Here is a 17,584-nt window from a genome sequence, read left to right as displayed (position 1 = left end):
AAAAGAAAAGAAAACATAAAAGGTAAATGATTTTAATCATGAATGCAATACATACCCCTCAAATGACAACGATACCTTGGATACTTGGCCTTACATACACAAGGAAGTGAATGAATTATCAATTCTAGAAAATATTTGTTCCATATGAATGTGTTGGGATTTGTTAACAATCTATGAAGAAAATGATGATGAGTGCATCTATTGCGAAGATGATTTGCAGTTGCAAATCATTACTCTTGGAGAGTTTTGATTAGATTTCCAAATAGATGAGTGACAAATGTCAATGAAATGTTATAATCTCTCTTTTTTAATGGGGTTAGGTTGAAACCAATGTTAGTTATTATTATTTGTTAAGCTCGAGTAGAGTTGAACACAAGACCTCCCAAATAAGAGGTTCACAATTTACTATTGTGTTGTGGGCTCTTGCCTTGAGTTATATATCCTTTATTTTACGCAATATTTTATTTATAACTATAACAAAGGATGTGGAAGTGTAAGTTATTTTCACAAGTAAGATGTAAGATCATTTAAGGAGCTATAGTCCTATTTAAGGGTTTTTATATTGACACTCTATTTTATCTTGGTGCATGTATAATATAGTGCAATATTTATTTTGCTTAAGGGAAAAGGTCTATAATCTTCATCTTCACTATTGGAACTCACAACAAAAATGTGTTTTGTACACACTTGCAATGACTTCTTGGGTAACTAAAGGTGTTCATTGCTTGAATAAAAAAGGTCATGTTGAGAAAATAGTGTCTTAACATTAGATGCTTGATCAAATATGTGAGAAGGCTCTTCAAAACGTGAAAAATAAAAAGCTTATTTAGTGACTAAATAATTTCAATCTTGACTTAAAGTTTTGTGAATACTACATTTATGATAAAAAATTGTGTTCATTTTCATTCTATTTTTTTTCCATAATTTTTTTTTTGTATATTAGACTTTTAGCCTTCTAAATGCTCTTCTAGCTTATAAATCTATATATTATGTATATCTCATTGATGACCACAATAGGACATGAGATTATTTTCCCAAACATAAATCGAATTTCTTAGTCTTAAATAGTTTAAAGCTTAACATAAATTGAATTGCTTAGTCTTAAATAGTTTAAAGCTTTGAAAAATTGAACTTGTAAAAAAATCCAAGTTTTGAAAACTAGTGTACCATTTTAAAGATAATGGTATAAAATAGCATAACTACATGATACCCTCAACAACATAGAATTATAAAAAAGACGAAAGATAATTTGAAGTGTAAAAAGAACACAATGATTATGGATGATATTATTAATAGTAAGAGGTCATCACATATCAAGACAAGCATTTTATTTGATGAAAGTTAAAAGATTAAGACTACTAAACATCAAATGAAGAGAACTACAAATAACCTATATGAGAATGCTTCCCAAAGTTTAGTCCGATCAAATTTAAAGAGATCTTTGACTACTAAAGGAAGACGATACTTTAATTCAAGTTTACAAGGGGAAGATGATATTCAAAAAATGAAGAAAAAAATATCATATAAGAACTACAATTCTTGTTTGATGTATTGTTATAATTAAAATAATTTTGATCACATGAAATTATATTGTAGAAGGTTTCCTACAACAAAGAATAACTTTGTAAAAAAAATGTATTTGCATCTTTCTTTTTCAATGTTAATTTTTTTTACAAGTGCAACAATTTTGGACATATTTCAAGACATTGTAAAACTGATTTTGGGATATCTTCTAATCAGAAGATGAGGAAAAAATACTATTTTAATTAGAAGATAATGTATGAGAAATTTTAGAAAAGGAAAAAAGTAGACAAGAGATGAAAGAAATATTTGATTCATATACCATATTTAATACACAAAGAAAAAATTCTATAACATTGAAGCAAATGTTCTAGTTACATGATTAAAGATAAAGTAGAATTAGCAATCTAAAAATGTAAAATGATGCAATAGTAATACCTCATGCTAACAACTTAGTTGCAAAGATTTTTGGCAAGGCCATCTAAAGTCTTGATGGTTGAAAAATCAAGACATTTGATATTCTATATCTAGTTAAACATTATCTTTTGAGTGTAATATGTATGAAAAAGACTACATTTTCTCATTCAATGTGGATGGATGCGAAATTAGTACTTTAAGTATTAGCCAATTTTTGTAGGAGGAAGTAAGACTAAACGTGATGTTTATAATCTTAGTGAAGTTAATAATAACAAGTACCTTGCAAGAAAAAAATGTTGAAAATTGATTATTTCATAGAAGGATAGGTCACACAAAGTTTAATAATCTTGCAGAGATTAGTTCAAAGAAAACAATGAGAACTATGGCTAAAATTGTAGAACTCCATGCAATCTCTATAAGAATTGTCTAGATGAAAAGAAAACAAGAGAATCTTTTTGAAAGAAAAATATTCAACTCCCCATTGGAGCTATTGCACAGACCTACGTAGGAAAATAAGGACCAAGAGCTTACAAAGTGAGGTATTTTTATGATGCTTGTTGAAAAATTTACAATTTTTTGTAATAGGGTAAAACCTTAGTGAAGTTAATGGAAAGAAGTGTCTCATAGGAAATAAATATAAAAACTAGTTATGAAGGATGCATCATGCAATTTTTTATAATCTTGTGAAGATTAGTTCTAAACAAAGAGTAAGCTATATGGCTAAAATTGTAAAACGTCCATGTAATTGTAAAACCTCCATGTAATTTCTAGAAAAAATGTCAATATGAAAAGAAAACAAGAGTATAGTTTCTGAAAAATAAATATTCATCTTTCAAGCCATTGGAGTTTTTACACTAACCTATGTAGACAAATGAGGGCAACGATCCTACAAGGTGAGAGGTAATCTATGATGCTTGTTGATTAGTTGTTAAAGTTCATGATTTACCTTCTTACCCTCATAAATGAAATATATAAGGCCTTTGAGAAGTTCAAAATAAATTTGAAAAGTATAATATAGAATAAGATTGACCACACTATAAAATGTCATAGATTTGATAAAGACTGTGAATTTAATTTTGTTGGATTTGAAGATGTAAGAATTTGGCTTAGGGCAGAATTCACCCAAGACCAAGGAACTCAAACACAAGCACAACAGTAGACCAAAGAGAGAGTATGATCAAAATGATGATATATTCATTTAATGTCATATGAAATTACACTAGGAGTGCTTGTTTATAAAGGCCTTTGGAGAGCTTCTTGAATGCATAGAAGTTAGCAACATGATAAGTCATACAACCAAGCACATGTCCACCAGATATGGGTTATCCTCCATTAAGTACATAAGTAAGTGCGATGATGAGAGGATAAGCCTACAATGGTGTATCACACAAATCAATGTTGTAGACAACATGTGCTAAAAAGGGAGTGCGAATAACTATGTTGTCTACATGACAACTTAGTGAATGATGCAAACTCTAGTGTTGTAGACACCATGTGCTGAAATAGAGTTGCGTATTTTTGTGTTGTCAACATGACAACTCATGAGAGTACACAAACTCCTAAGTGTTTCACCTAAATAAATAATAAAATAATGCAAAATAATAAAATAATGCATTAACCTAAGTGAACTTAAGTAAAGTGTAAATAGTAAATACTTATTTACACCAACCCCCCCTTAAGTGCAACTTAGGGGAAGGTCTGTAAGCTTACAAAAACTAGGATGAAGTGCATGATGGGTCCCGGCTACTAGGTCATGTTAGGTACCCATGTACATAATGAAATTCAATCTCTCATAAAGCAGAGAAAGAGGGTAAACCTCATGGGAAAAATCCTCCCCCAAAAAGAGAGATGAAAAACACATATGATGTATGGATGGATGGAGTAATCAAGACCCCCCCATTACAACGTACATCTAGTATATACATAAGAGAATGATGAGAAAAGAAAGAGAGACAGGATAGGCTCCCCCCCAAAGAAGAATGCCTACTAGTGACTACTCTGATGAAGAAGTTGATCCAAGATTGCAAAATGGTGTTCCTCCCCTTAGGAAGAAATAATGCCAAGGGTACAAATGAGACGCTTCCACTATGCATGGAAATAATCCCATAGATAAGCGATGTCTCTGAAACTTGCTCAATTGGCTGAAGAACTTGTCTCAAAGAACTCTCTATCTACTAAACTGATGAAGAATCCTTCTGCAATTGCTGATCATAAGTATCCACAATCACTTCAACATGCAACAATCAATCATGTAGAGAATGAACAAGAGAGTCAGATGGATGCTTGATGACAACTGAAGAAGGTACTGCTACATCAAGAAGAAGAGGCAAATCATCAATACTGTCTCCCAAATCTGTCACTGATATTGGACCTGGAAGATTGGATGTACCTTGCTGTGCTAGACCTATCATTGTGGTGATATATGCATGTGAACTAGATTGATGTAGTGACCTCTCACTGCAACTGTCGATAGAACCCCACGTGTCTAAATCTATTGAAGCACTATCACTGGTGTCACTATTAGTTTCCACATGATATGATGTGTGGAGAGGATTAGAGGACAAGCTTGGTGAACTTTCCTCAAAGTGTACATCCTTCTCCACAAAAATCTAATGTGTCTCTGGATTCAATAGTCTGTATGCCTTCACATCGTCTTCATAACCAATGAAAGTACAAGGCTGAGGTGAATATGCCTTGCAACCCCTGGAAGATGTGTTTGCCCATGTAGGACAATCGAAGAATTTGAAGTGTGTCACAATAGGTTTTTTGCTGCACCATGCCTCAAAAGGATTCTTTCCATTTAAACCTGGATGAGGAGATCAGTTAAGAATGTGAGTGGCACTGCTAATTGCTTTGACTTCAAGTGATGGATCTAGAGACTTGGCCTGTATCATGCAACTTGCCATAGACTTAAGAGTGCGGATCCTCATTGCTGCAACATTTGTCTTATGTAGACTAAATGCCGGTGGATTCTGAAGATCAATGCCCTTAAGTCTATAAAAGTTAAGTCTTTTGTTCACATACATGCTTCCATTGTCCAATCATAGAATTTTGATAGCTTTCCTCGATTTCTATTCAACATGAGTCTTGAAGGCTAGAAACTTGTTCAACACTTCATTCTTATGACAAAGAAAGTAGACCCAAGTGTATCTTGAAAAGTCATCAACGAAAGTAAGTATATGGCGACCCTGGCTGACTGCAAAAGGTCCTACTAATACCATGTGAACCATCTGTAGAACAAATTATGCTCTTGAAGAATTCCCTTTTTGTAACTTCCCTTCTAGATACATATCCACTAAATCTCTTGAACATTCACCATGGAAAAAGTTGATTTGAGGTAGACCTTTGACCATTCTGTTTGTGCAAAATTGCTGAAGATAGCGGAAGGAAAGATGTCCAAACTGCTCATGCCATAATTGGATTTGTGAAGTTGATTGAGATAACAAGGCCTTTGAAGGAGACTTGGGAACAAAATGGGAGAAAGAGTACAACCTTTTGTTATGATTCACTTTCCCCACTACAACCAAGGAGTCATCTTTAAGACTGTGCACTTGTACTAAGTCTGGAAAAAACTCAACTCTATGTCCATCTTCAAGGTGAGTGATTTGAAAAATTGAGAGGAGATTAGAAATTAGGTTTGGAACATAGAGAACATCTTGAAACTCTCCATTTTCCATTTCCATGTTTCCTTTTCCTTCAACTTCCATTTTAGTATCATCTCCCACAAAGAAGTGTGATACCTTTGATTGCTTCATTGAAGAAAAATCCTCCTTTGAAGAACCCATGTGATAAGAGGCACCCAAGTCAAGAATCCATTCCTTTGAAGAATTTGAATTTTCCATGAGTGCTTGCCCTTTTCCCTTTGAATCTGAAGAAGACCCTTTATCCTTACAAGCATTAAGTAGTAGAACATTATGCTTCTTTATGATGTTGGTCAATTCATCAATCTTCTTATGATAACACTCATGTTCTTCATGACCCATTTTCTTGCAATAGGCAGACTTTTTCTTCTCTTTATTTTGTCCCCCTTGTTGTTGGAACTCAAGGAAGACTTGCCTTGTTGATTGGATTGTGGTGTTGTCTTTTCTGCATCCTTTGATTTTTCCTTCCACTTCTTATTCTTACCATTCCTTTATTTGAATATTGCCCAACTAAAATTTTGAGAATCCTCATTATTGGCGACCAATGCTTTACACTTAGGTGATTTGAGAATCCCCATTGATTTCAACTTCTTTTCTTCTATATCTAATAGATTAGCATATTCATCAAAAGAGACTTTCTTATAGGCAGACCCTAATGTAGTCTTTGAGGTGTTACAAGAAGATACAAATGTGGAATACTCCAATGGCAGCTTGTTATGTATGAGATAGATCAATTTGTCATCTTTGATAGAACTCCCACAATCACTAAGCTTTGTCCTTAGTTCATTCACCTTGATGATGAAATCCTGTATAGAATTAAATGACTTAGAATCTAAGGAGACAAGCTCATCTTCAATTTTGAAAACATCCTCTTCAAACACTTTACCATATAGGTTTTTGAGGGTATCCCAATCTTCCTTGGATGTAGAAGACTTCTTAATTGATACATGATCTTGTGATCAACCTCGAAACATATATCACCTAGCGCTTTCATATCCATTGCAACCCAAGCTGAAATATTACTTGCTAATACATTATCACTTGCTAGTTTAGGAAGGGTACCATCTACATATTGAGAAACTCCATTGTGCATTAAATGATATCACATTTTGATGGACCATGTAGCACAATTATGTAGAGTTAATTTTGTAAACTTAAAATTTCCCATGATGGAAAAAATGAAAGAAAATTGCTGAAAAGAAAAAACACAACACCAAGAACACCCCCCCTTTTCACTAAATTAAGTTACCCCCCTAAAAGAGATGCTTTTTTGGCACTTTATAAGTAGTGTGATTACAATGGAAACTTGCCAATTTTGGCCTTGGTGGACTTCTGATTTTACTTGTTACAACCTCTTAATGAATTACAAGTCTGGAACTTTACAATGTACAACAATTCTGAAGTAATACAAAGCAAAGAAAGGCCCTATTTATGAAAGTGAAACTTTTGTCCACACAACCCTACAATTTGACTATAGATATGGAAAGTAGAAAAAAAATAATGCACTTAAAAAAAAAAAGACCCTATTTTTGAGTCCAGATGTGCCCGTACGGAGCGTTTGAAGTTGTAGAATGTAGGATTGAACAGGTACAATCATCAAAAGATGCAATTTTTGATAAATCCATGCACCAAAACCAAAAAGAGCTACATCACTAATTTTTTTAGGAAATTCTACCCAATTTCAAAAAAAAATTGCACTTGATTTGGAGTCCAAATGATTGAGATATGGCCTCCCAAAGTCAGACTACAAAATAAAAAATCAATTTGGAGAGGGTTTGCATCTGCAAAAGACGGGGTTAAATTTGATGGTCATATGGCTATCGCAATAGTTCTAATTTTCCTTGGAATGACAGTCAGATGGTTGTCAAATTTGAGCTCATAAAATGATGATGTCAGTGACTTATACACTTATGATGATGTCAGCATGACATCATCATCATACAAACCATACAAACTGTACAGATAGGGAGGGCAAAAATGATGTGGCTGTTGTCATGTCCGATATGGTTTTGCATTGGTGCTAACATGTTGTCAAGTCACTGTGTGACTATGCGCATGATTTTCCATAACTAACTCTAATCAAATGTACTATTGATTGGACATTGTACAATCTATTGACATTGGTTGGTGACTAGTTTGCCACATTGGCAAGCCTGCGTGTCTGCATTCAAATGGATCATGTTCGCGTGGATATTGATGTGGCCCATTGAAGGTGTGCTGCATGGCGCACTTGGAGTGGTCATGTGGCGAGTTGCAAGGGTGGCTAGAGTAAACTCTATGGTCACCAGAATATATGAAAACATGTTAGAGTTTTGAATGCCACTGCCAGAGAGGAGAAAAAATGCATGACAAAGATTTTCGCCTGTTGAAAAACTTGACTATTAGATTTTATGTGCGCCATCACTGGATTTTAACACATTGCCTTACTTTGATATGTTAGTCCCACATTTGTGGGAATTGTAAAGAGCACAAGGAATAAAAGAAACAACCTGCAAGGCTTATGATAAAAAGCTGCCGGCTCAAAATTTGATGTCACTAGTGTGCTATGTCCATTGAAAAAAATGTAAGGGCTATGGCCAAAAATTGTTCTCGGCCAAATTTAGTAAGGACGGAAAAAATTAGCCCACTGATGAAAATCAAAATATTCCTTGCAAAATAAATACAAATATTCCTTTGCAGGGTTGGGATGTGATTGCCCAATTCGGAAATTTTTTTTCTTTGACAACCTAACTGGGCAGAATAATTTTTTGAAAAATAAAATTCAAACAAAAAAATTGTAGAGATTAAAATTAATAATAAGATTTGAACAATAGATTAACAGATCGATTAGATACTTTTTTGGGAAGATATTTGGATTTTGGATTACCCCTTCGTGAGGATCTAAGATGGAATGGATTAATGGAGTAGTGCAAGACTCAGTTTGGTACTCTAGTTAGTGATTACTAGAAGAATGACTCATGGGTGAATCTTCTTAGTGTGGATTTGAATCTTGCTGAGCTCGCTAAATGCTTGAATGCTTATTGTCTGAACCATGAAGATGATGTTTTGATTTGGAAAAAGGATCCTAGTGTGTGTACTCTACTTTGTCAGCTTTTGCTAATTCTTTTGAAGATTATGAGGTTCCTTGCTAGGCAATGGCTTGGGTAAAAGGTATGACTCCTAAAATTAATATCTTTTTTTGGATCCTTTTGCAAAACAAAATTTTAACCCTAGATAATCTCAAGAAGAGAGGATTCTTCATTGTTAATTGGTGTGTTCTTTGTAAGAATGATGAGGAATCAATGGATCATTTAATTCTCCATTATCCCTTTACTATTGAGGTTTGGGATAAAATTTGGGACTTAATGAATATGGACTGGGTCCCTCATGCTACTATCCAGCTGTTCTCTTTGTCTTGGAAAGCTCCTTCTAAGAACCCTCTGATTATTGAATTGTGGGATTTTATACTTCCTTATCTTTGCTGGGGGGTCTAGAAAGAATGTAATGATAGGATCTTCAGAGGAGTGGAATCCAACTCTATTCAAGTTTTCCATAAAATCAAGGTCCTTCTACATGAAAATATCAAAATTTGCGGTAAGATATAGCAACCTTCTAATGATTGGGATGTGGGAGTGATGAATAATTGGAATACAAGGAGCCCAATTTTGGATACAAAGGATCCTAACCCAAGGGAAAGTGCTAGATGGGATTGTCCTTCAACTAATTAGTTTAAGTTGAACTTCGATGGGGCCTCAAAAGGGAACCCGGGCATTGCTGGCTGTGGAGTGGTGATTAGGAATTCTAATGGTGATTTTGTTGGTAGTATGGCTATAACTTTGGGGTGTCAAACCAATCACATTACGGAAGCCTCAACTGCTCTTTATGGTCTTATGTATGCCAAAAACTTAAATCTAGTAAATATTTGGATTGAACGTGATTCCCTCAACATTATAAATTTCTTAAAGAAGATATACCCACCATCATGGAACATTAGTAACATTATATCTAAGGCTGGGGATATTATTAATTCTTTTCAAAATTGCATTATTTCTCATAATTATAGGGAAGCAAATGGCTTAGCCTATTGGGCTTCCAATGTGGCATTTTATAATGATTAAAAAATCATATGGGATTCATATGCCACTTTACTTGCTGGTGGCTGCGAGTTTGTCAAGCATGACAAATGGAAATCCCAACAAACATCTTTTAATAATGATGCTGTTAGGGAATTATGATTTTTACCTCTTTGTAGTGAAGTGGAAAATTATTTTTGGAAATGCGGGCAGCTCGCACGAATTATGGATTAATTCTTTCTATTAGTGTTTAGGTTGTGGTGATTGCAGGATGATTGGGGTTCTTCAGTGTGAGGAAACCAGAGCTTCATCTTGTAGAGAGTTTGGGTTTCTCAATTAGAGAAAATTAGGGTGTTTGTTGTAGAGATTATGGGGGAAAAGCAAAAATGGGTCGAATTGCCTAGTTGTGTAGAATGGAAGAATAAACCAGAGGTTTGGGATATCCTTAGGCATGAAAATTTTACCAACTACATGGAGAGACTTAAAGGAAATAATCCTGCTATCATGCACCAATTTGTAAAATCTTGGAAGGATGGCTCGATTTTGGTCGGGAATCAAAGGATGGAGGTTACAGTTGAGACCATTGTAGAGGCTATTGGGTTGGATTTGGATAGGATGAATTTCTACAGGGAAAGGAAGATATCGAACAAGGCAATTGATGATTTTGTTGAAACTGAATAGGAAAGAAACTGTCTGGTTAAGATAGGTACTTCTTAATTTAACTTGGCTTCTGTGTCTCATCTGTGGCAGTTTATTTTCTTTGTCATTATGGAATATTTAACTTTGGATGGTAGATATACCAAATTTTATGGTTATCACTTTGTGCTTGCAAAGCATTTTTGACATAGTATTAGGGTGAATTTTCCTTCCTAGCTATTGCAATCTTTTGCCATTTCTACTCAAGCCATTCAACGTGACCCAACTGGGGAATATGTATGCCATGAAGGGCTTATGGTTTTGATAAAAAATGTGCTCAAATCTGAAAAAATCCAGAAACTGAGGAATTTTAAAGTGGAAGATCAAGATACTGAAGGGAGCATTCAAGAAAAAGGCTATGACTCTGATACACAACATGAGGCTAAAGGAGGTCTATCTAGCCCTATAATTGGTTCTAGTGGTAGCAATAAGAAAAAGAAGAAGAATACTAAGAAGGAGGATTCTGACCGGGAGAGGGAAAGTGATTTTGTTGAAGAAATTGTTCACGAGCACATAAAAAATAGGGGAGGCAGTAAAGGTAAATGTAAGGGTTGTCTAGATGAGAGAGTGTCTATGCATTCTGATGATGAGCCTTTGGCTCAATGCTTGGAGAGGAAAAGAAAGCCTGTGCAGTGTCAGGTCAATAAAAATGCTAAGAAAGTTAAAGATGATTTTGATGCTGATATTGATGAGTAGGGATCTAAATCTGGAGGGGGTGATAGTGGGTTAGGGTTTTGTAAAGGTATGTTTGGCAACCTAGGCTCTATTCAGAAGGACATTGGCATCTTAAAGAATAAAATGTTTTTTCTAAACAAGGAAATGAAATAATTTTCCAAAATGGCCGAAGGGAAAGATTCCTAGGATAACATATTGACAAGCTCTCAGAGGTCATAGGAAATGTTGAAGAAGTTAAAAATTTGATGTATAAGATTCCTATGTTGGAAGCTAAATAAAGGGTTATGGAAAAGGATATTAGTAGTGTCTTAGGGAAGGTGTCAAAACTTGAATCTAGACTAGGCAACATGGACAAACAACTTAAGTAGATGGTGGAAAATGTTTCTATCTTCCTGAAGAAGAACGAGGCAGGTAAAAACCAGGATTCTCCCTTGGGGGCTGATTCTCATGGACCAAGTATGTGTACCTGGGCCCATTCGAAGAAGATTGAGGAAATCGGTAGGAAAGATGAGGTCAAAGCTGCTACCGAAACCATGCATTCTCTGGTGGACCAGGTTGTGAATTTGATCAATACTCCTTAGCTAGTCGGTTGCTATTCCTTTGCTAGACTTTTGCTATTTTTTCTAGCATTGTCCTCTATGACCTCTTTTTGTTGTCTGAGGTCTATTTCATGCTTGGTCTTGGTTTCTTTTCTCTGTAGTTCTTTTCTCTTGCTTATTTCTAGAATTTTTCTGTTGTATAGGTTTTGGGTCCTTTAAAACTTGCTTTTACTTAATCAAAATAGATAGATTAGATCATACCCAATTGCAAATCAGTGCCTTCGGGTGTCGCTTTGCAATTTTTTTTTGCCTCGCAATCAACTTTAGCTTAGAATAGGAAAATTTATAGTCGATCTTCACCAAATCAATGTTCTGAACGCAATGGCAAGATAATATCTGGCTCTAAACACTCCCAATTTCTATAGTACTCTAGATTCAGGTCAAGGTGCTATAGTATGAATGGTCTTGAATGGCTATGTAGAGAATCTCCCTAAGCTTTGATACCATGTAACAGTTTGGCTTAGGGTAGAATTCACCCAAGACCAAGGAACTCAAACACAAGCACAACAGTAGACCAAAGAGAGTATTATTAGAATGACGATATATTCATTCAATATGCCATATGAAAGTACACTAGGAGTGCCTATATATAAAGGCCTCTAGAGAGCTTCTAGAATGCATAGAAGTCAACAACATTATAAGTCATACAACCAGGCACATGTCCACTAGATATGGGTTATCCTTCATTAAGCAAAGAAGTAAGTGTGATGATGAGAGGATAAGCCTACAATGGTGTATCACACAAATCAGTGTTGTAGACAACATGTGCTAAAAAGGGAGTGCTAACTGTGTTGTCTACATAGCAACTCAGTGAGACATTTCACTTTAGTCAAATTTAATGATAAATTTTTCTTTAGTCAAATTTAATGATGATGACATTGAAAAGAACACCTCAATAATAGTGAAAAACACACTAAATATGAACTTGAGAGGATAGTTGACAAATTCTTGATAAAATATGTCTAGAAAATTTATTTTGAGAATTAAATTCTTGGAGATAGGTACTAAAGTCTAAATTAGAAGAATGTTAGCAATAAAAACCTAATAGGTACATTTTTCTTTGTTATAAAAATTGATCTAAGAGATTTTGCAGAAGCTAGCAAAGATGAAAATTATATTAGATGTAATGAATGAACCATGTACTAGATTGAGATAAATAGACTTGGGAACTTGTTCCAAGATCAATAGTGAAGAATTTTCTTGTAAGAATGTGGGGTTCTAAATAAAATTTGAATGAATAAGAAAAATTAATTAGAAATAATGCTAGATTAATTTTCTATGCCCATGAATGAATGAAAGGAATTGATTTTGAACGGTTGTTTTCTTTGGTAGCTAGATTAGAAGCAATTAGAACGTTTTTAGCTTTATCAACATTTGAGAATTTTAAGGTATATCAAATGGTTGTCAAATTAAAATTTCTAAATGGTGAATTAGAAGTAGTGTATCTTGATAAACTAGAATATTTTTAATTGTATGGGAATCAAGATTTTGTGTGTAGATTGAGGAAAGTCTTTATGGACTCCACGATTTAATTTAGAGACAAATATTCTACAAATGAGAAATTTTCATTTGGTGACTCAAATTTGATAAATAAATTGAACCTATTGAGGTTCCCATGTCTTCTAGAGTTAATAAATGTTCAGTTCAATGCGCAAACCTATCACCCATTATTTCATGTAATTATTTGTATCTTTATCACGATTTCACCAATAGAATCTTCTTTTCCACATGATAAATTAAAAATTTTCTCCTACAATTTTGAAGCTTATCTTAATCAATGACCACAACTCATTTTTAGTCATATAAATATCTATTTGCAGGACTCAAATTCACCTAACACTTATGAAGCTCTATAATAATAGCTAGTTTATTTGACATGTTATACTTAACTGGGGTTCACCAAATATTGGTATACCATATAAAATTTTCTTTGAAGTCTCCAAATAAGGTTTGGTATAAATATAATCAAGATAAATTTTATTTTACATAATTTGGTTGGTTTTAAGCTCTCAATTTGGATAAACAAAGATGATTTAGACTAGGAACAACCATTTTTTCTGTCTGCAATAGTGACTGCCAATGAGGTAAAGGTAAGTGATCTTTTTTTGAAGTCCTAAAATATCATTATGCATTCTTATGTATCTATCTACAATGTTGAGTTAATTCTTATTGAGTGGGCACCTCTTAGTGGTCATGATAGAGAGAGAAGTGGTCGATCCATCATCATCTGCATATATGATTGAGATTGTCTTAATAAACACTGAAATAAGAGGCTCACCATCTTTTAATATTTTAATAACAATAAAATTATTGCTTGAATGAAAATACCAGTCTCATATCAAACTCACCAATTCAACTTCACCTCCCACCAGGTCGAGATTGAACTCAATACCTCATTGAATCATAATCACGAATGGTGTTTTATCTTTGTTGCTTATGCGTGTCATGTGGGTCATTCATGGTCAGACCATCCTCACCACCTGTTGGGATTAAAAATTGCATGGTCAATTTTGAGTTGCATATTGAAAATTTTGAAGAATCAATGCCCTATGGATGCTTTTTATGCATATGTAGCTGGTTGTCAGTTTGAGGCCTAGATGGTGTTTGGGTGGCTTAACACCTTTCATCTAACATATGCATGTGATCCAAAATGTTATTTTTCCATCCTGAATCATTCAGTGAAGTCCCATTTTGAGCTAGTGTCAAAATTGGCAATTCTGCCCATGTCAAATAGCGACAGGAGGCCTAGTTTGTCTTTGAATATCTTTTACCCAAAAATGTTTCATGACCCACCACTTTGGGGATGTTTAGTATGAATATCAAAGAACATGTGTTCCAATTTTCAGCCCATTTTGAATCCATTTGAATAGGTTTCAAATCCCTCAAAGTTGGTCATTTACTATTTTATGCATTTGGGTAGTTATTCACAATTCTGGGAAACCATGTTCGACCAATGATATCTTTGACCCAGTTGACCCAAATGAAGAAATTATTTTTGCACTGTGTTCTAGGGGTCAAATACTTCATATGTTCCAATTTTGAGATAATTATGAATCCATTTGATCAGTTTACTAACATGATTAAAAACCTAGTTTACATTGTTTTGTTACAACTAAGGTATCCTGATTGATCCGTACCCCTGTTTGAAACATTATAACTTTGATCTTGTGATTGGTAAGCCTAAATGGAGATTGATGCTAGATTATGTGAATTGTCTAGAGTTTCATTTAGTGTTACCAGTTTATGTATTTGGTCTTTCCATGGATGAATACAAAAGGGGATTTACATGAATTATCTGAGTCTTCTAATTCTATCTCCTAGTTCTTCATGTGCTATTAACTTTGAGATTAAATGGATAAGGTTCATTTGATTTAAGGAAGATTGGATGAGTTGTGTATCAGATTTGTTGTTGCTTATGATTCAAGGAGTTAGGTAAATGCTTCAGTGTTCTGATAGGGTTTCTAGGTGCATGAAGCGGATATTGCATAAGAATGGGATTTGGGGATTTTAGTTGATAAACTTGATTGTAATGCAAACAAGTTACGTCATCCTACTGGTAATGACTCTATGTTTCAATGGATAAGGCATTGATCACTAAATTAGATGCAAGTTGATATGAATGTCATTTGTACAAATCTTTTATTCAAATAAATTTAGTTTTCCATGTCTTGTAGTGGGCTAAAATGAATTAACCCTCACTCAGCTTATGAATGTCATAGAATTGCATTTAGCTACTGTAGATCTATGTCATTTCATGAGTAATTAGGAGATATAAGGAGTTTCATCTGCAATAAATAGATTCAAGGATTTGTTTTGCATTGGTATGATATCAATTGAATTTGAGGTTTATCCGCCTAGGTCTTGCAGAGCCTGAAGTAGAAGAAGGGTCAAGCCTTATAGTTGGGCCGATGTCTAAAATGGTATGTTGAAAATGGGAGTTAGCTACCCCTAGATATGCCATCTTCTCATTGGGATAATTGAAAACCCTCCAGTATTTTCAAACACCAACAAAATGGTGACTCTGTTGGGTAGTCTATGAAGGAATTCATTGATAAGGAGTTGAAAATCTCTGATACATTGTGCATATTCAATTTTGTATGCAAGGTTTTATGCACCCCAATAAGTTTTATCCCTTTATGGTAGTATGTTGTGAGACTTGGATTTAAATTGTGTTTTATGAATGCCATAAATTTGTATTCAATCAGTTCAGTCTCTAGAAGTGCTGTTATAAAGTTTCAAAGTCAAAGGATTGATCAATATCTTGTTCTCTTTTCAAAATATTTGAGGATTTGCAATTTTATTTCATGCTAAAGTCTGGTTCAGAATTAGATTAGTAATAATCTATGTTTCAATCTTTTCTCACAATTGTGAGTGGCAACTCTATCTCTGCAACCAGTGGCATTTAATTGTATGTGTATTTTGTTGAGGGTTTTCAGCACATTCTTGGGTAGATTTGAATTCATTGTTGAAATTTTTGTTTGAAAAGAGAAGTGTAGTCCTGATCTGATGATGTTGAGAGAGTCATGTTTCAGCTCTGTATAAAGGTTTCAATTTCAAGATAAATCTGAAGAGGGGTTCTTCTACCTACTATTGTTGCAAATTAGTTTGTAGTTATGTTCAAATCTAATGCAATTCATGTCTCACTTAATGTGAGTGGTGACTCAAAATTAATCTCTGTACCAGTGCAGTTCTATGCATGAATTGTGGTTAGTTACTGTAGGAGAAGAGAAAATTTGAAGAGGTTGAAACAACTTAAATGGTTGCAAGATTTGTGGTGTGTTGATTCAAAAGGCTTAGTAAAGATTTGATAAAACTTTGGGTCTGCTATTGTAAAAGGTGGACCGAGAACTTTCAGCCATCTGGATCTTGAGGTATTCTCATTTTCATGTATTTTCTTTTCATGAAAATTGATTGTGAAAAGTGTATTCTCCATCAAGTGAAATTTAGCACAAAGAGGAGGAGAATGATTTGATAAGTTTTATATATTTCACTAGATTAGTTTCAGCTTGTTATGATAAGTTTGTGAAGTGTATAGTTTGAAGTGATTCATTGGTAGAAGGGTGTAGATTTGCTGCAAATTACAAATTAGGATATGGGTGAATAAAGTTCAGATTTTTTAGAGGATGTCAAGATTCATTTCACCTAAGATGTAGCCTATCAATAAAGTTTTTAGACCTATTTCTACCAAGAGATATATACCATTATGTTTTGATGGTATTTATGGTTTCCCGAATGTGATTCCTAATGATATTAGAAAATGTTTGCCTAAGTTTAGTGGGAACCATCTTGTTTCAGCCAGTCATCATGTTGAATTGTTCAATGATTTTATGGGTGACTATGAGATGGCTCATGAAGACATTCACATGAAATTATTTGTTCAAACCCTAGAAGGTGATGCTAGAGACTGGTTTTCTTTTTTACCAGCACGTTTCATTTCATCTTGGGGTGAGTTGCATTCCTCCTTCATGGAGCAATTTGGAGAAAGAATAAGCATATCTGATTCCTATGATAAGTTCTTGAAGATTCACATTGAGAGTGATGAACTTGTTCCTCAATTTAACATCAGATTTGCAAAGGTTCTAAATGAGATCCCTGAGAGTTATAGACCTGATGATAAAATGTGTTTAGCTGTTTACCTTGATGCATTTGACAAAAAAATGAATTACCTACTAAGGGATAAAGAACCACATACATTGTATTAGGCTTTTGTGACCGCTAGGGATATTGAGAATAATATGAAGTATGGATTGATTAGAGGTCATTTTTCTATGAATGATTTCTAGTATAATGGTCATGAAATAAAATTTGAACATGGTGTTGATGCTTCAATTTCAAATAAGCATATCAATACCCCTACTGTAGGTTTTAATCAAGTGAAAAATTCAGATCAAAATATGTGTATAAGTAAGGTTAGTTTGGTTACAAATGACAACACACATGTTCATGATGTTATAGTAGTAGGATGTATCTCAAAATTTGATAG

The sequence above is a fragment of the Cupressus sempervirens genome, chromosome 2 (genome assembly GCF_028749045.1).
Source record: "Cupressus sempervirens isolate cs-2001-9-10 chromosome 2, ASM2874904v1, whole genome shotgun sequence".
NCBI classification, from domain to species: Eukaryota; Viridiplantae; Streptophyta; class Pinopsida; order Cupressales; family Cupressaceae; genus Cupressus; species Cupressus sempervirens.
Note: the sequence above shows the minus strand (reverse complement) of the source record.